This window comes from Sinohyriopsis cumingii, chromosome 17 (assembly GCF_028554795.1).
Source record: "Sinohyriopsis cumingii isolate HCF-2022 chromosome 17, ASM2855479v2, whole genome shotgun sequence".
Lineage (NCBI taxonomy): Eukaryota > Metazoa > Mollusca > Bivalvia > Unionida > Unionidae > Sinohyriopsis > Sinohyriopsis cumingii.
The window spans coordinates 66,819,378-66,837,274 of NC_142977.1; the positions used below are offsets into that span (position 1 = coordinate 66,819,378).

The window sequence follows — 17,897 nt, forward strand, 5'->3', positions numbered from 1 at the left end:
CCCAATCTAAAATTAGAGGGGCCCCGACCGTCGAGCTATCCGATATTTTGAGCACTGATAATATAGCTGAGAGGTTTCCTTAACACTCTTATCTAAAAAGACATAGAGGCACTCGTCTCTAATGATTAGACACCTGCTTTTCATAATGGTGCGGTTCGTGTAGCCCCAAATATAAAGCACCCCGAATAGTGTTTGCAATATGAAGTTTAGATGAAAATTTAAAGAGTCCTGCACATATTGTACTGTCACACACACACACACACACACACACACACACACACACACTATTTTCTTCTAACTGTATATGAAATGTAACCCTTCCTTTTCTTCTCATTTGCACATCTATCAGCATATGCTATTCACACGTGTACTTTTTTCAATCCTTTGTTATCGGCATATGAATTCAAGGTGCTAACAAATATACACGAAAAAGAATTTCTTAAATTTAGATATCCTAACCATGATGTGAAAAATAAATGAATGTAAAACATGTTAGAACATAAATTAAAGAGATTTGTAAAATGTTTGGGTTCCGTATTCAACATAATTTCTCGACCTATCTTTACCTCTTGCGACTCTACGTTTCAACTGAATAACGTTGATATACGTTAACGGTGATTATTTTAAACATAGTGTAAAACAATGTAAAGCTAAGCTACGTATATTAAAAAAGTCTAGTATCGTTAGCGACAATTACAATCCAGCAAAGGTTAAGAGACATTGGAAAGACACTTTTAATATTTTCTTCCTTCTTTTCCGGTGTTTATTTAAATTACATATTCCTGGTATGGAACGTTTTCCTTTAATTAGCAGTCTGCAAAGGGCATACATGCTAGCAAATGTAAAACTTCAAAAGGCAAAGCTGTGCCATTGCAACTCACTTGTTTCTCGCCCCTCCCTAGACCCTACTTGTCCAATTAGCTACACTTAGTATTTATCTTTCTGTTTGTAGTTTTGTCGCTTAGATCAGTTACTGTAAGGCTTTGTTTTTTGTTCGAGTATTTAAGTGTACATGTTGTCTAGTGTCCTTATTTCATGAACAATGTCTTCCTCAAGTTATTACCTCTACTACGATATTACGAAATGATTGTATTAATAATTTATTGCATGGTTTTAAAGTGACCCATTTGAAATTTCGAAATATGTACTATTAGTGACTAGTCGGATTCACTCTGGTGGATTTGTTACTCTTGTAACGTTTACTTTACAGTGTTATTTGTTATCAATTGTCACTATCACTGGAGTAAAAGGGGACGAACGACTGAATATGAAAGGTATAGAAAAGGGAATATATAACGATGATAAATATTCAAACTTTCTGAGGATCAATAACTCATCAAAACGATATCTGCCTTGGCATTCACAATACTAAACGAAAACTGTTTTCGAAGTAAGACATTTGTGAGCTACTTTTCTGTCTTTACCTACAATTCTGTTCAACAAAATATATGGATAGTACAAAGCAGTATCGACCCATGAGTGATACTTTGACATTCTAGTAGAATCTCAAAAGGTGGTTCCGAGAACAAATATGTAGAAAAGGCGGCTACGAGCACAATATATGATATTTCATCATAATAGGTTACGTTTGACAATAACATACCCCCACCCCCATTGCTCTGATCCACCCGACTACCACATTTATTAACGCTGAATCTATTTGATGTACAAAGGCGGTTCCGAATGCAAAACAATATATGAAAAGGCGGTTGATCTTCGACCCCGCTGTGATGACGACTGCCGCAGTGTACTGCGTACATCGCAACGATCAGTGCTCGTTCCCCGTTTACACGTTGGTGGTGTGAATGAGTTTGAAAGATGTTCTAAGATTGAATAGTACGTGTTGTGTTTTCTGATGAGTCCTCTATCGTAGACGATATTGATCGTGCCTCGATCGTACAACTCTTTTTGTTGCTGATCTGTGAGCAAAACCTGATCCACCATCTTGATGAGTGTTAATTCCACCGTGATGCCAATATTTAGCAGGTACGCGTTAATGATATGAAATCTCACAAAATATACTATCCCTTACACCACAAAAACACCATCCATCACACCACTAAATCATACAACATCCATATTCTATTCAACATCCCATACACACAAAATCATTTGCGGCCATTTTTAGCTTAGACTTTAAGAGAACAAGATGAAATCCCATCAAAAGTCTCTCACATACCTTATATAACATCCAACATCTCCTTACGCAGACTATCCAAAACGCCATTTGTTAGCTTAGTATGTAAGAGAAGGAGAAGAAATCTAACAAACGTAGTACGAGATAGTATATTTTTTTAAAATAGGTTTCCTTCTCTTCTCTTACATTTTAAGCGAATACATGCCTATTGGATAGTGAGTATGATATGCTGGAGAGCACAGTGTTGTGATGGATATTATTTATCGCGTTGTGAGTTTTCATCGTCGTCGTTTACATTCTAAGCTAAAAGGCAAGACTTTTGGGACAGTGTGTTTACGGGGTGTTAAATGTTATAGTTTATGTTATGGATAGCCTTTTTTGTGGTGTATGGCATATTCTATCTTGTGAAATTGCATCTACTTCGTTTACATTTTCAGCTAACACATTTTGTTTGGAATGTGTGTGTGTGTGTGTGTGTGTGTGTGTGTGAGTGTGTGTGTGTTTTTTGTTTTTGTTAGTCCCTATAAAACTCCCTTTGTCCTTATCAAATTCATTTCACCTACCCACCTACAATAGCATATATTCAGGTCAGCTACTTGCAACACTTTTAGTAATCAACCGATTGAGGTCAGTCACTTGCAACCCTATTGCCAATTATTCCCTAGTGTCTAGGACCGTGACGTCATTGAAGCCAGAAATATCGAGGCTATAAATATAAACCTAGACTGTTCCATAGGATGTTACTAAAAGATAAAACTATGAATATATTCTGTTTTTTTCCATAGGATTTTACTAAAATATGAGACCATAAATAGATTCTAGCGTTTTACAAAAGATTAGGATTTACTATAAGTTGTAGCTATAAAAAGGGTGTGATGTTTTCAGAAAAGGAATTTCAACAAGTTGCAACTATAAATTGGTACTATGTTTAAAAAAAACACGGTAGAAAAAAAAAAACAGAAAAACAAAACGTGTGCTTCAGTTATCTACAGCGTGCGTCTCTGATGAACAAATGTGCCTAAAGGGAAACACTGCTTAACAAATGACACTTGACACAAAATCCGACAAGGAAAACAATTCAGCTCCGTATATGATTAAATCACTGTGGCGGGACTGAAAATATCGAACGAATCTATATGGGATCTTCTTACCTTCTTGTCTATTTTTGTGTTTGTGTGTGTACCTATAGCAATGCCTCAAAAGTGATAAACGGAGAAAATTTAGTTCGAGTTTGTATTCGTTTCTACGCTGCCAATGTCTTAAAAAAGCCAACAGAATTTGCTCCCGAGCTTGAAAAATTATACATCTTACCAGCAGCAACATAATCTCTGCATACGTACAAGTGACGGTCACACTCATTTTCAGAGTTTGAGAAAAATATAAAGAAAATACCAGTGTCTACCTATAATGGATTAGTCTCGTTCTTAAAAAGATAAAGGTGAACTACCATTATTATTCGCCAAAGCTGCTGTCTTGTGAATCAACAAAATTAACGTTGAGTTTTCAGTCCAATTACATATTTCATAATTAATTAGAAAAAGTAGTATTATTCAGACTCCGCATTCAGATTTATTCAATTATAACAGTAGTTTATTGCCCGTTGATAATACATGATGGAATGAATATAATCTGAATGTATCTTTTAAAGCATGTTTTATTTTATTTTTTAGTTTGTTATAACTAATAGTGAAATACAAAGTTGGCACAGTTCATAACAGTAGCCATATTTTAATCAATTAATTTATCACTTACTGGTAGTATTAATGTTTGGTGTCTGTATTTGTTTCATGCAAATCGCTTAGGGAAACGTGTCATTTGTACCCCCTAATCCTATATATGCCTTAACGACGCTCAGCATTAGTATTCCACTCATCCAATATGCTGGAAATGCAATTAAAGGTCACTGTCATATATTTAATAACTGCTATGGCAAAGTTTATTTGCCGTGGAATAACCGAACTTACACGACAATTTACGCTATGCGAACAATAGACCCGTATTCTTAACACTCAGTCAAATACATTTTGCCTAGGTTAGTTATTATTCGTAGCTAATTTCTTATTCATAAGCTTTGGATATATTAAAACGTAAAGAATGCAATGTAAACACTTCAATCTTTCTATCAACTTGTCAAATTTGAAACGTTCATACAATGCAAAGAAAAAGATGGAATTGTGGTGTCTGTTTTTGTCTCATGCAGATCGGTTAGTGACAGATGTCATTAAAGAGTCATTAAAGACCAATAATCCAATGTATGCCTTAGCTCCATTCAGCAGCAACTTTGCACTCCTTTAAAGTGCTGGAAAGATACTTATTGGCAGTTGGTTGGTAAATATTAACTACTGGGTTAGAGTTTTTTAGGGAAGGGTTAACACGATACACCCTACATAAACATTAGTCCCGTATTCTTCATGGTTATTTAATTACATTTTGGTCATAGTATTTACAGTTCCTAATTGTTTTATATTTCATTTCATTTGGATACTTTACGAACTAGGGGTTTAACCGACTTATCAAGAAAGAGCGACAATCAACAAGCTTTATATAATTGAAAATATAAATTTATTTTCCTAAAATACAAATTGAAAGTGTTAACAAGAAATTGCAGTGGTTACTGAATTTCTACTACATCATAAAAATCCTATAAATTCCAATATATTTAAGTAATCCGAACACGTTCGGAGGGTATTCAGAATGAAAACAGCGATGTTCGCATGAAGAATCACTATGTTTTAAATCCAAATATCATTTAAGTAAATTCAGGAATATAATACGCAGTAGCAATACAATGCATTATTATATGCTCATTTATTTCTCCGTTAACTTTACATTGTCAAAATTGTGCAATATTTTACGATATTGCTCACCTTCATATTGCACTCACGTGCAGGACACATGCGCCCAATAGTGTATTAGGAACTACTTTGTAAATAAATCATATGCGCTCGTGTAGCAGACGCTTTAGGTTTTGGTTGTTTCTGAATGAACTAAAGCAGACGTTTCGTGGACTGCCACATACCAGCTGCTTTGCCACATTCCGCGTTAACTTTGTTGATGCAATGTTTCGGAATTTGGCGATAGACGCCAAATGTCATAACATTGGTGGGTACATACAAAGAACATGCAAGTTACAATGCATAACTGTCTCATTTAGCTGGTAATAAGAATGGCAAACATATACTTACAGTTTTGCATCCTGAATTTCCTCAAAATGTTCTTTCTTATTTGTGCAAATCCAAATTACATGAGCCATTTCATGGGTTCTCAAGCTTGATTGCGCATTTCCAAACTGTACTGCAATTTCGACCATATTCCAAGTGCATTTACATCCTCCTTACTGCACTCAAAATGAAATAAACATTATATTCCATAGCGTCTTTTGGATAATTGAAATTGATTGACTTAATATGTTTCCAAAATTATGATTTCAAACATTCAGTGGCAGAACAGAAACACTCTTGCAGATGTCAAGACGTTGCTCCGTCGCCGCTGAATTCCAATGTACTTCATGTAGAATTTGCATATTAATCCAGTCCATAATCACGAAATTTCGTAGAAACGACAAAACTACAAAAAATCTGTTCATTCCAGATCAAATGGAAAGGTTGTTGCAATGCACATTAATTCACAGCATAACTCCAAATTTCAACTTTAAGTAGACCAAAATGCCATTTCTTTCGAAATGTATGTCTAGCGAGCCACTAAGTTCAAATTTAATAATGTTGCTGTTATATAATGATGAATCTGCGCTTTTGTATTTAGTTTGAAACACGGCATACATTCAGTTACTTTGTTTCGTGTAGTGTATTTTTGTTTACATAATTAAGCGTTATGTAGAGTAAGAAAATGAGCATATAACAAAAGAGTTACTGCATTTGTATGGGAAAATATGAACACATTTTGTAAGCTGGATATATTGCACTCCCAATGTCGTGCAGTATTTCCATCCGAAAAAAAAACTCGTTCATATTTTCCCAAACAAATTCAGTAACCTATAAATCCTATCAAGAATAGTCATTACGTATTTCAAAATTCTCAAATTCAGTCAATGAACGGAGCGGTTTTAGTTCTAGCCAATGAAGAACGAGGACAGTCTGATCGTTTAACAGTGGCAATGTTCTCGTTGGATTATTTAATGTTTACCTGGATGTAGCTTCGTGGCTTATGAAATAAACCATGCACGTAGTACACTTGACTCATCTTAAAAAAACAATGAGTAAGACTTTCTTATCAAAGACGTGTCACAAACTAAATCACCCATATAATACAAATAATCACAAAGAATCAATATAAACTCTACACCCAATCGACTAATTTGGCAAATTTAAAACTTTGTTGTATTATACAGGAAAAGGTTCAGAACATAATTGCCATATTTGAAAATAACCTATAAGATATGCAAGTCAAAACGATTTTAAAGTCAACACAGACGATGAAAGTCCTCATTTCAGTAGATTAATAGAACTTTACCTATTAAGCGACTGGTGAACTTGCAGGTGTAACAGTTATATAGAAAAAGTTATACGGAAAAACACACTTTTCAAAAGAGTAAAATTCGTGGATTCAGTGTAGTGTATTCAGCATTACCGGTTGTTATCAATGAATATACATAAATATGTATAGAACAGAGCATTGGATTTTCGCCATTAATTATACATAATTTCCCTTTTTCCAAACCAAGGTGGGAACTCCCGTTTTGTTATTTCTTTGATATATGCATATTTTATGAATAACACTTTTACTAGTACTTAAGTTTTAAATGCTAACAGATAAGACTAAATGAGCGAACTAAACTGCTATGCCTACAAAGAAGAACCAAATTCTCATCCTTTCAGGTAATTGCATAGAAGCATTTGCCAAACTGATCATGTCGACCTTGTAAAGACGCAAAAGGCGGAGAACGTAAGTAAGAATTGTAGTTTTTAAGGTATTGTTAACGTAGCTTAATTCAAAACGAGAAAAATTTATACTACGATAATTATTGTGTTTCTTGCAGAGACTGAAAGGAATCAACGAGCAATGAATACATACATACATACATGCATACATACATACATACATACATACATACACACATACATACATACATACATACATAACACACACACATGCATACATACATACATACATACATAACACACACATGCATACATACATACATACACACACATACATTCATACATACATACATACATACATACATACATACATACATCTATCCATCCATCCATCCATACATACATACATACATGCATACATGTCCTATATGTCCTATATATATGGGAAACGAATGTCGGAATCTTAATGTGTACAGTGCAGGGCCAGTAACGGTATAAGTGTGCACCAAAAGAGAGATCCAGCTAAGTAATGTTGTTCAAGATCTGTCACTCAGATGATTCCAGTCCACAATTGTTTTATTTGATACTAATTTATCGACAATGTTTGCACTTTCAAAATTTAGAAAAGATTTGGCTTTAAAATATCTTTGAATGCGTGCTTTATGTTTTTCTGTTGTAACTTATAGCAGTAGCTATCTATCAAGCACGAAATTCCGGATCGTTTATCACCGATACTGGTAATATTAATGTTTAGTGCCTGCATGTATTTCATAAAGATGGGTTAGCGACACGTGTCATTTTCGCACCCTAATCAACTGTATGCATTAACACCATTCAAGAATAGTACTGGAGTTATCCAATGTGCTGCCAATGTATTTGTAGGTCATTATCTCATGCTTAAGAACTACTACGTCCAAGTTCATTTGGAAAGAAATGACCACTTACACGGATCGTTTACCCAACAAGAACAATATTATCGAAATCTTTACCCTCAGTCAAGTACCTTTTGCCCAGATTATTTACTGTTCGTAGATTCGTTTCTTTTTCATATGATCTGGATATATTAAAACATAAAGAATCAGTGTCAACACGTCACCCTTACAATCAATTAGGCAAATTTGAAACATTCTTGCAACCAAAAGAAAAAGGTGTAAATACGATATATCCAGTTTTGAATTTAAAAATATTACAAAACAAACACGATGATAAAACCAACACATGCCGTGAAACCACAGATCGCAACAAACGAAAAGAACTTTATTTAATATGTAATTGTCAAGTATCTGGAAATTCTTCCGGTTCTAGCCAGTTAAGGACTATGACAATCGGACTTTTTAACAGTACCAATGGTCTCGTTGGATCATTAGATGTTTACTAGGATTTAGCTTTGAAGTTCATGAAGAAACCTTTTACGTGACTCATCTCTGGAGTGGAAACGTAATATTAAGACATTAGAATTAAAAATATCATTAACTAAATGGCCTTTGTAAGATCAATTACTATGAAAGTAATATAAATAAAATACAGATATATGTAACAATATAATAAATACAGATATATGTAACCATATAATAAAAAAACTCGATATAAACTCTTTTGAATATCAATTAATTTAGAGAATTTCAAACGTCCTTGTAATACAAATCAAAGTTTGAAAACCTGCATTACATAATTAGACATAAAAAGCAAAACGATGATAAAATCAATACAGACCATGAAACTTCCCATTTAAGTAGACTTATAGGACTCTATTTATTAAGCAACTGGTAAATGGCAGCTATAAACATTATATAGAAAAAGAAATGTGGAGGATAATATCATCAGAACGTGAAATAAACTTTTCTAAAGAGTAAAAAAATTAGAAGCAATGTAACATATACAGTAAATTAAATGGAGAATAGATAAATCTGTATGGCACAGGACGTTGAGTTAGCACTTTTTATCTGCAGTTGATCATCCACTGTGTTCTTATACTCACTTAAATATAAGGTCAATCTCCGCTATGGGAAGTATTGGATGGTTGTTCAGGTAATAAACGGCCATTTTCATTAACCATTCTGTATGTATCTATTTACAAGTTTGCCGGCTGTATATGTGACAAACAAAACTTAACAGACGTGATTTATTTAAAGACGTATCACAAGTAGATGTATTTACTCACTTTATATATTCTTTACAAATACATCGTGTAACCTCCGCAGAAAGTAAACTCTTCAAACTGATCACGATTTCATAATGTATCCACAAGTTGTCCACCTGTCTCAATACCTGCAATCATACAAATATGTAGTTAGAGCCAACTAGCATTTGGCGTAGCATGGCACTGATCTTTGAACAACTGCTTGATGATAATAATACTTCAAAAATGGTGTTACGTCTGTATTGTTATGTGCTGAACATTAACTTTAAAATATTAACGAAAAGGAATGAAAAACCTGTACAATTTCAACTATATATTTATTTCTTCCTTGATGACAAATGTATGCACGTATATATGTTTGTATTCATGTATGCGTTTTTGTATGCACGTATATATGTTTGTATTCATGTATGCGTTTTTGTATGCACGTATATATGTTTGTATTCATGTATGCGTCCGTGTGTGCTTTTATCTACATCAGGCCAATACAAATACGGATTATACATATTGCAAGATTATGAGACACAACATAAAATCGAGAACATAAACAAGAGAAATGCATCATCAAAAAACGCAATTACAAGATCAATTATATAAATACAAACAATCGTGTACTAATCTCTGTGAAATTTTGGGGTTAATAACCCTTGACGTAATATGGCTCCAACCTCAACTTACATAGATAAATACACGTTTCACATATACACACACACAATCTCACACACACACACACACACTCATATGTATGTATGTATGTATGTATGCATGCATGCATGCTTGCATGCATGCATGCTTGCATGCATGCATGCTTGCATGCATGCATGCATCTATCTATCTATCTATCCCTTACATACATACATACATATATCTATACACACACATACACATGTGTGTATGTGTGTGTGAACATACCTATATATATATATATATATATATATATATATATATACGCACATGCATATATACATTCACGCATGCATATATGTACATAGATACACACATACCTATACATATACGCATACACTTGTATGTATGTATGTATGTATGTATGTATGTCCGTTCGTCTGTATATATGTTTCCATAAGAATGTCGTTTTAAGCAGTGTTTGTATTTTGGCAATTCTTTACGGACTCTTTTACGTGAACATTCAGCAAATATATTTATTAGTGTGTACTTTATCATCCTTTTCCTTGCTCATTTATGTCATTGATTGGCTGCCAAGAACATAATAAGTACCGTAGTGCCAGTTCTTCAAGTTCTGAGTTTAACGACGTTTGCAATGCCTTAATTTCCAGAATTCTTACTTACATTCTCCCCCTTTTTGCGAGTACAACATTCTCGACATAGCTAACTCGGCATATGCATCTTTGCAATTGTCATGGAAATATGAGAATTTATTTTCTTTACAAATATAACATTTAGTTCTCATAGTTAGTCTGATATCTGATCACTGTTTAAAATTAAAGTACTGGAGGAAACTAGATGTAATAATTGTTATACACAAACTGTAGAGAATCAAAGGAAAAATGAGGAATGGGACTTCCATTATCCATTTGCTTGAGAACAGATACATGAGCTCGGCTGATTTCTGACATGTCATTATTCACTTATGTGTAATATGATCTTTTGACAGCGGCAATGACCAAACCCATTTTCTGTCGGTACATTGACAGGGAACAGGCTTCATTTTTGCCATAGGTTGAACCGTATTTGTTGTTGACGTGACGTGAATGTTTCGATTAAAGTGAAGGTTACCCACACTTAGAATGAACTCATATCCCGCTATACAAATTATACGTTCGCGGTTGACTGATAAAATTGGTCAGAAACCAAAACTGCACACAGCACGGGATAAGCAAGCGTAAACAGCCTACCTTTCATAAGCAATACAAACTGTACAGCGTCTGTACTAACCGTCCATTTGTCAGAATCGTATTTATTATTTTGCCCACTTAAATCTAGTTCTGACAAAATGTCGCAGACCTCTCATAACATTCATTATATAAAAAACACTGCACGATAATAAACCGGTACCTTGCTTTCAAAGTCGCCATGTAAAACGACATGAAGACCCCAATCCCCTCCCCCCTAGACAACATTAAACATAATGAGCTGCGTGTTCCACCTTGATTTGAGAGAAGGAAAAAGAAAAAGAAACTTTTGGTAGTCAGTAAGATAAATTAAAACAGGTTTGCCGTTTTAACTTTTGAGAGTGATTGTAGGCTAGACTGGACGATCACAGAATTATTATTTAATTAGGGACTCAAGACTACAAAACTGGCAAAGTGATATTAACAACTAACATAAATATGGGTACGATATGATTACAAAGCGAAATTAGGACCGGAAAATACCTTTAATGTGGATTAATAGCATTTTCTTTTGAAACTACTTGCCAAATTTGGACGCTCAGCACATACGCTGAAAATAGAGACAGGTAGACATAGCGGGATTGTTGTTGTTGTTGTAGGGTTTAACGCCATTTTTCAGCACACGATAGGGTTATACATGGCGGCCAGTGTTAATGGTGGAGGAAGAGCCAGGGAAACCCCGGAAAGAACCACCGACCCACGAGAAGCTACTGGCAAGCTTTCTCACATACCCACATTGGCTGAATTCGAAACTCGAACCCACGCAGACAGAGGTGAGATGGCAGTGATCCGTAACGGACAGCGCTTTAGACCACTGGGTCACTCGGGGCCCCCCATAGCATGATTGAGAGAAATAATAGGTGGTATGGAGTATGCTAGAAAAATAATGGTTATTTGGGTGAAGATGAATTCCATTTTGTTTGTGTTTGTCCAGCTCACGAACATACTAGAACGCAATACTTCATTGAAGTTTATTATCTCTTTCCGTCTGTAGAAAAGTTGTATCCCTAATGCGTCATAACAATATATTAATTATAATAAATCTTTCTTACTACATCAATTCGGCTTTTTTTCCGCCATAGAGTATCTTTAATAACTCAGACGAATGGTGAATAATATAGTTAGAGGTAGTGTCATCTTTATAAAATAATGCACCGATTATTGGAAATTATGTATCTATACTCATGATGAATGCCATATTTAACGTCTTTAAACCATAGCGCACATTATATTTAATTGTATTATATTTTGTTATATCGGCCGATGGCCTATTATATGGTGTTCATTTTGTGGTAAAATACATATATATTTATCATGTGTAGATATACAAGGCAAGGTTGTTTGACCGCTCCTGTGGCCTAGTGGTTAGAGCGACCGCTTCGGATGCGGGTAGTCGTATGTTCGATCCCCGGCTGAGTCATACCAAAGACACAAAAATGGTGCTAACAGAGCCTTCGCTTGGTGCTCATTAAGAGGTTAGTGTTAGGATTGGTCGACATGGTGTCAGGATAATGTGACTGGGTGGGACAGCACGCTACATGTCTGCGATATTATGTCCCAGTGCAATGCATCACTTTAAACGGCAACACTGCAGACATCGTAGCGATATGACTGAAAAATTCTTAAAGCTACGTTAAACATATCCCCCAAAAATGCAGGTATGGTTGTCTTGTCTTTAAAAGCAAATTTATGTCATGTAACTCGGGACAGCTTTAATATAAATTAGAAATATTCAGTAATATCTTTTTATTCCATAGTTCCACCAAAGACGAATATTACGGTGAAGTACTCGCTTAATGTTACAGTTATTTCATTGTCATGTCGGAGGCCTGGGTAGCGGAGTCGTCTAAAACGCTCGTCTTTACCGATCACTGCCATCTCACATCCGTTCGCGTCGGTTCGAGTCTCGGACTCTAATGTGAGATTAACTTCCCGTGGGTCGGTGGTGTTTATCAGGTTTTCCGGGTTCACTTTGCAAGAGATATACTGGCTGTTATTTATAGCCTACTGCGTATTGAAAAATGACGTTAAACCAACAAGAATAACAACACTGTTATGACTGCATTAATGTCATAATCTGGTTGTGGCATGGGTTCACTTAACTGATTTAAATCGAGAAGGCTAAAAAGTGAGCTAGTTTTAGTTGAAGTCCGACAGCGAAATAATTTTATGAGGACCTGTAAAAATAATATTTTATTGGTCAGTAGAATCGGTAGATGTAGAAGTAGCTTTCATGATGATTATTAACATATTTATCTGGTGTATTCACTAATAACAATGATAAGAACAGTTACATTAGCTCGTGGTAGTAAATATAACAGTAGAATCAGTGTCATTATTCTGAGTCACTATCACCACTATCATGCTAATCATCAAATTTAAGCACAGCCTTGCTTTTTCTATTCGTGTAAAAACGTGAATTCTAGAAGTTTATTATATTACATCAACCTGTTTTTTCACGATTATGATAAATTATATCCTCCAATCTGGTCATTCCGTTGCATTGACAGGCAGAGGTCTCGCGTAAAACCATTAACAGTACCAATATACACTGTGCGAAGATACTTATCTCTCCATGACCCAAACACCTTAATAAAAAAACTTTTCAATTAGGACTTCAGGATTCTATTGAAAAGCACGATGAGTTGAAAGTGTGTATACAAAAATTCATCTCCATTGCAAATATAATCTTTGGCAGCAATATTAAATTATGATAAGGAATGGCAATAGATGCCAACAAAACTAAATTTGAAAAACTATATGAAACACACAAATATTGCCAATAAAATTTAAAACATAAAGGCGATCTGTAAAATCCTTGCATGTTGTTTAAGTATAAAAAAATGCACCTGTAAAATACGTAATAGTAATTGTATTTTGGAATAAATAAGTGACTGTAAGATAGAAGATTTTGAATTTCGAGCTTCTGGTCCAAACTACCCAAAAGTATGCTTCGTAAGGATATCTCTCTTGCTGACCATTAATTACTTTTTAAAAAGATACATAAGGATATAATGATGGAATGCACAGAATGCATAATAACAAGAATAAACTTGAACTGGACCTTTTGTCAGGTCCAGAATACCTTGAATTCTTGTTAAAATGATTCAAATAGTACCGAACCGTCCGTTGATATTATTTTAGGAAGAAACGATCCGGATTTCTTTTATAATCAGATATCGATGAACTTTGGTCTGATGGTCATATGATAGAATGATATATTTAAGGATTTTGTCACTCAAGTTACGACATGCTCTTTACATCAATGAATCACTGACTGAAATACACCACAAATCATGTGCAGGGTTCTATATTATAACACTGAAATTCATTGGCCTTCTGAGATAAAAAAAATAAGTTATATTGTCAGCATCCTACCTATTGCATGACTATTTTAACATAGTTGTTCAGTCTCTATTCACTGTGTTCTGTTTAGCTGATTGACAATAAAGCGATATTTGTCTATCCGGATTACTTTTATTGTCAGATATCAATGAACTTTAGTGTGAAGGTTAAATGACAGAGTGACTTATTTAAGGTTTAGTCACTGAAGCTGTGGCATACTGTTTACAGAAATGACTAAATTACACCACAAATCATGCGCAGAGTAATATGATTAGACGTTGAAATTCATCCACCTTCTGAGATAAAATTAAGTTATCTTGTGATATATCCTAGAGTAATTACACACCAATTTTAATATAGTTGCCCAGTCTATATTCACTGTATTCTAAATGTTTGTGTATATGTATGTATGTATGTATGTATGTATGTATGCATGCATGCATGCATGCATGCATGTAAGTATGTATGTATGTATATATGCCTGTATGTATGTAAAAATCTGTTCAAATTTTCAACTGTTTCCGTCCATCACGAATATCGTTTCGACCAACTATAATAATAATGTTGTTTTATTTGATTAGTTCTGCATTCATTATTCTGTCCAAGATAGTATTGCTTTTCCAATTTCCAAGAGACTGGTAATCTGTTTTTAAAAGTCTCCTTTATACTATGCCTTTATTATGAAGGAGTCAATTGTTAGATTCCTGTCTTTCTGTGTTTGTAATTTCCACTGATGGGTTATGGATGTTATTGCAAACATATCCCTTTGATGAAGGGCTGCTAAATTTGATGCCCCATTTCTGTGAGCTATATATAACATACAAAACCCTCGCTAAAAACAACAAAGCTATTATATGATTGGTTATATGATTCCGGTATTTTCTGCTTGTTGGTATTACTGTTAAGAGAAAAAAACGCAATAGTACATATCCATACTTTTCAAAACGATGCATTTGAATTTGCATCATTACTAACGTAGATCATCTGTAGATTAGATATGACACTTTGTAGTTAAATGCTATCCACTGTGGTTTCCATTTATAATAACTTAAAATGATTTGCTTTAAACATATTTACACCTTTTTCCTCTATACTTGATACTATGCACATTAGATTTCACCTAGTTTAATATTATCATAAATCCACAGCATTAATTATGATAATTAGTACCATTCTTCTTCTTCTTCTTCTTCGTCGTCGTCGTCGTCGTTTTCGTCTTCATCTTCTTTTTCTAATTATTATTATATAACTTTCCAAGAATATCGAGTACAGCTTTTACAGATACCTTCACCCCCACCCCACAGCCATCACCGTATTCAACGCAGTTTGACAAAAAGACATCGTAATAACTATCGGTTTAGCTTGCTGTATTTTACACAAGAATTGAGATGCTATTTATTTAAGTTATATCAAGGCTACTGGATTCAGACAAAAAACAGCCTTCGAGGAAAAATAGAGATGCAACATGTACGAACGATACTTAGTCACACTGTACGAGAATCAATATTTTTGTACAATTTTGTACGTCTTAGCAGATAGTCCTATTAAAATCGACTATTCTACGTACATACATTTTATTTTTTAATCATGAGAGAGAGAGAGAGAGAGAATCGTATTTACTGCAGAGTCTGTATTTTCACGTCTTGCAATAATAAACATATCAACAGGTTCATACGTGCCGCATGATTGTATTACATAACTGCAGGTAGTTACTTATATATATATATATATATATATATATATATATATATATATATATATATATATATATATATATATATATATATATATGACCTAAGATCATTTTGACACATGTCACGTAACTTGCGAGATTTCGTTAGCAGATCTTTTGGAAATAAAAGCAGTCATCTTTTATGATTAGACAGCGGCATTTCTTTAAGGTGCGATCAAAATGTAATATATTTCATGCACACAATTAAATAGAGAAACATACACGTTCGCAAAAGTGATCTTCTAAAAATTGTTTTTATCTATGCCGCCTATTTCAACTTAGTTGATGCTTCGTAAATGTACATAAAATAGGGCTCTGAAATCCTCAGTTGATCATACATTACAAAATCGTGGCAGAAATTCTAACTTCCTTTATTGTTGTGTAATGACCCTGTCACATAGAGAAGGTTATTATTTCATTCAGTACAAAAGATATACCGTGTCTGGTTGTTACATTCATGGATCGTCAGTATTTAGAATGAAAAGACTGTGCAATTTTTAAATACGTGGCAGCAAGTAAAACTTGTCCCAGTTATCAAGGATATGTAATATTGTGCATTTCTTTTCACATCTTCACCTTTTCGCAATATGTGTCTAAATTCAAATATTCTAACCATGATGTGAAAAATAAGTGAACGAGAAACATTTTAGAACATGCATCAAAGAGATTCATAAATTGTTTAGTTTCGGTAATCAGCATCATTCATCGTTTCATTTGTACCTCTTGCGACTGTATCTTTGAATTGAACAAATTTGATTATTGATAGAGCGTATGTATTAACGCTGATTAATTTAAACATTAGTGTAAAACATTTTTAAATAAAATTATATTCTAGAAAATCTAGTATCATATGCGACATTTACAGTCCAGAAAAATTCAAGTGAGATTGGAAAGACACTTTTTCGAATCTCTCCGTTTTTTCCAGTGTTTATTGAGATTACTGAATCATGGCATGGAACATTTTCCTATAAATAGTGGTCTACATCACGCTACGTATATGCAATACTTCAAAAGACAAAGCTGTGAAATTCCAATCCTTTCCACTCATTGTCCTCCTCCCTTACCCTATAGGTAGAATTAGCTACTACTGATATGGCAGTCTTTTTGTCGTTTTGATCAATTCTTTTGAGCCTTCGCTTTTGTTTGAGGTGTTTAAGTGCATATATTAAGTAGATATACTTAATTAGACCTTTTCGGGTACGTTTATGAAAACTAAAATATGAATTGGAGTCAATATGACTCTAGCGTAAGTAAGCGCGTAAAATTAGGATGCCTTTTAAATATAATTCGTAGGAATAAAAAGGAAATACCTGAGCAGCAGGGAGGGTGAATCCTACAACTTTTAGAAGGTTCCAAATGCCGAAATAAGCCCTTTATGGAGGGCGAATCCTAAAGGTTCCAAATGCCGAAATGACGCTTTATGTAAACGCAATTGTCGCCGTCGTTGCTGCCCTTTGTTGTCCTTGCCCTCCCTGCTGCTTCCTGCGTCCTTTTTCGAAAACTAGGGTCTTTATCGAGATACGAAAAATTATCCAAAAATCGCATCTAACCCGACACGATACCGTGTTAGAGGATCATGTAGATTTATCGTTATAAATCCGTGCGGGATTGACTGCGCCTGACTAAATAAATTTCTAAACATATTTATATCCATATCACCATGCACCAAGTCTGATGTATATTTCGTAACGTGTGTGTATCAACTCCGTTAAACACAGCAAGAATATTACAGTTATCCCTGATCACTTTAGGAATTTGTGTATATCACTGGGTTACATAAATCACATCAGTGTTTTTGTGTCTGCCTCTGGAAAATATCCTGGCAGGATTTAAT

The 17,897-nt window shown here is 34.4% G+C and overlaps 1 protein-coding gene across 1 annotated transcript in view; it reads right to left on the minus strand.

The window, feature by feature from the left end:
* The window catches only part of LOC149779148 (uncharacterized), a 37,860-nt gene extending 20,308 nt beyond the window's left edge, over positions 1–17,552 (minus strand). The window contains exons 1-2 of the mRNA XM_089938574.1: positions 17,374–17,552; positions 9,137–9,243 (exon numbers count right to left, since the gene is read on the minus strand). The gene's annotated coding sequence lies outside the window, so the exon portion shown is untranslated. The remainder of the gene's footprint in view (positions 1–9,136; positions 9,244–17,373) is intronic.
* Between the last annotated feature and the right edge of the window lie 345 nt (positions 17,553–17,897).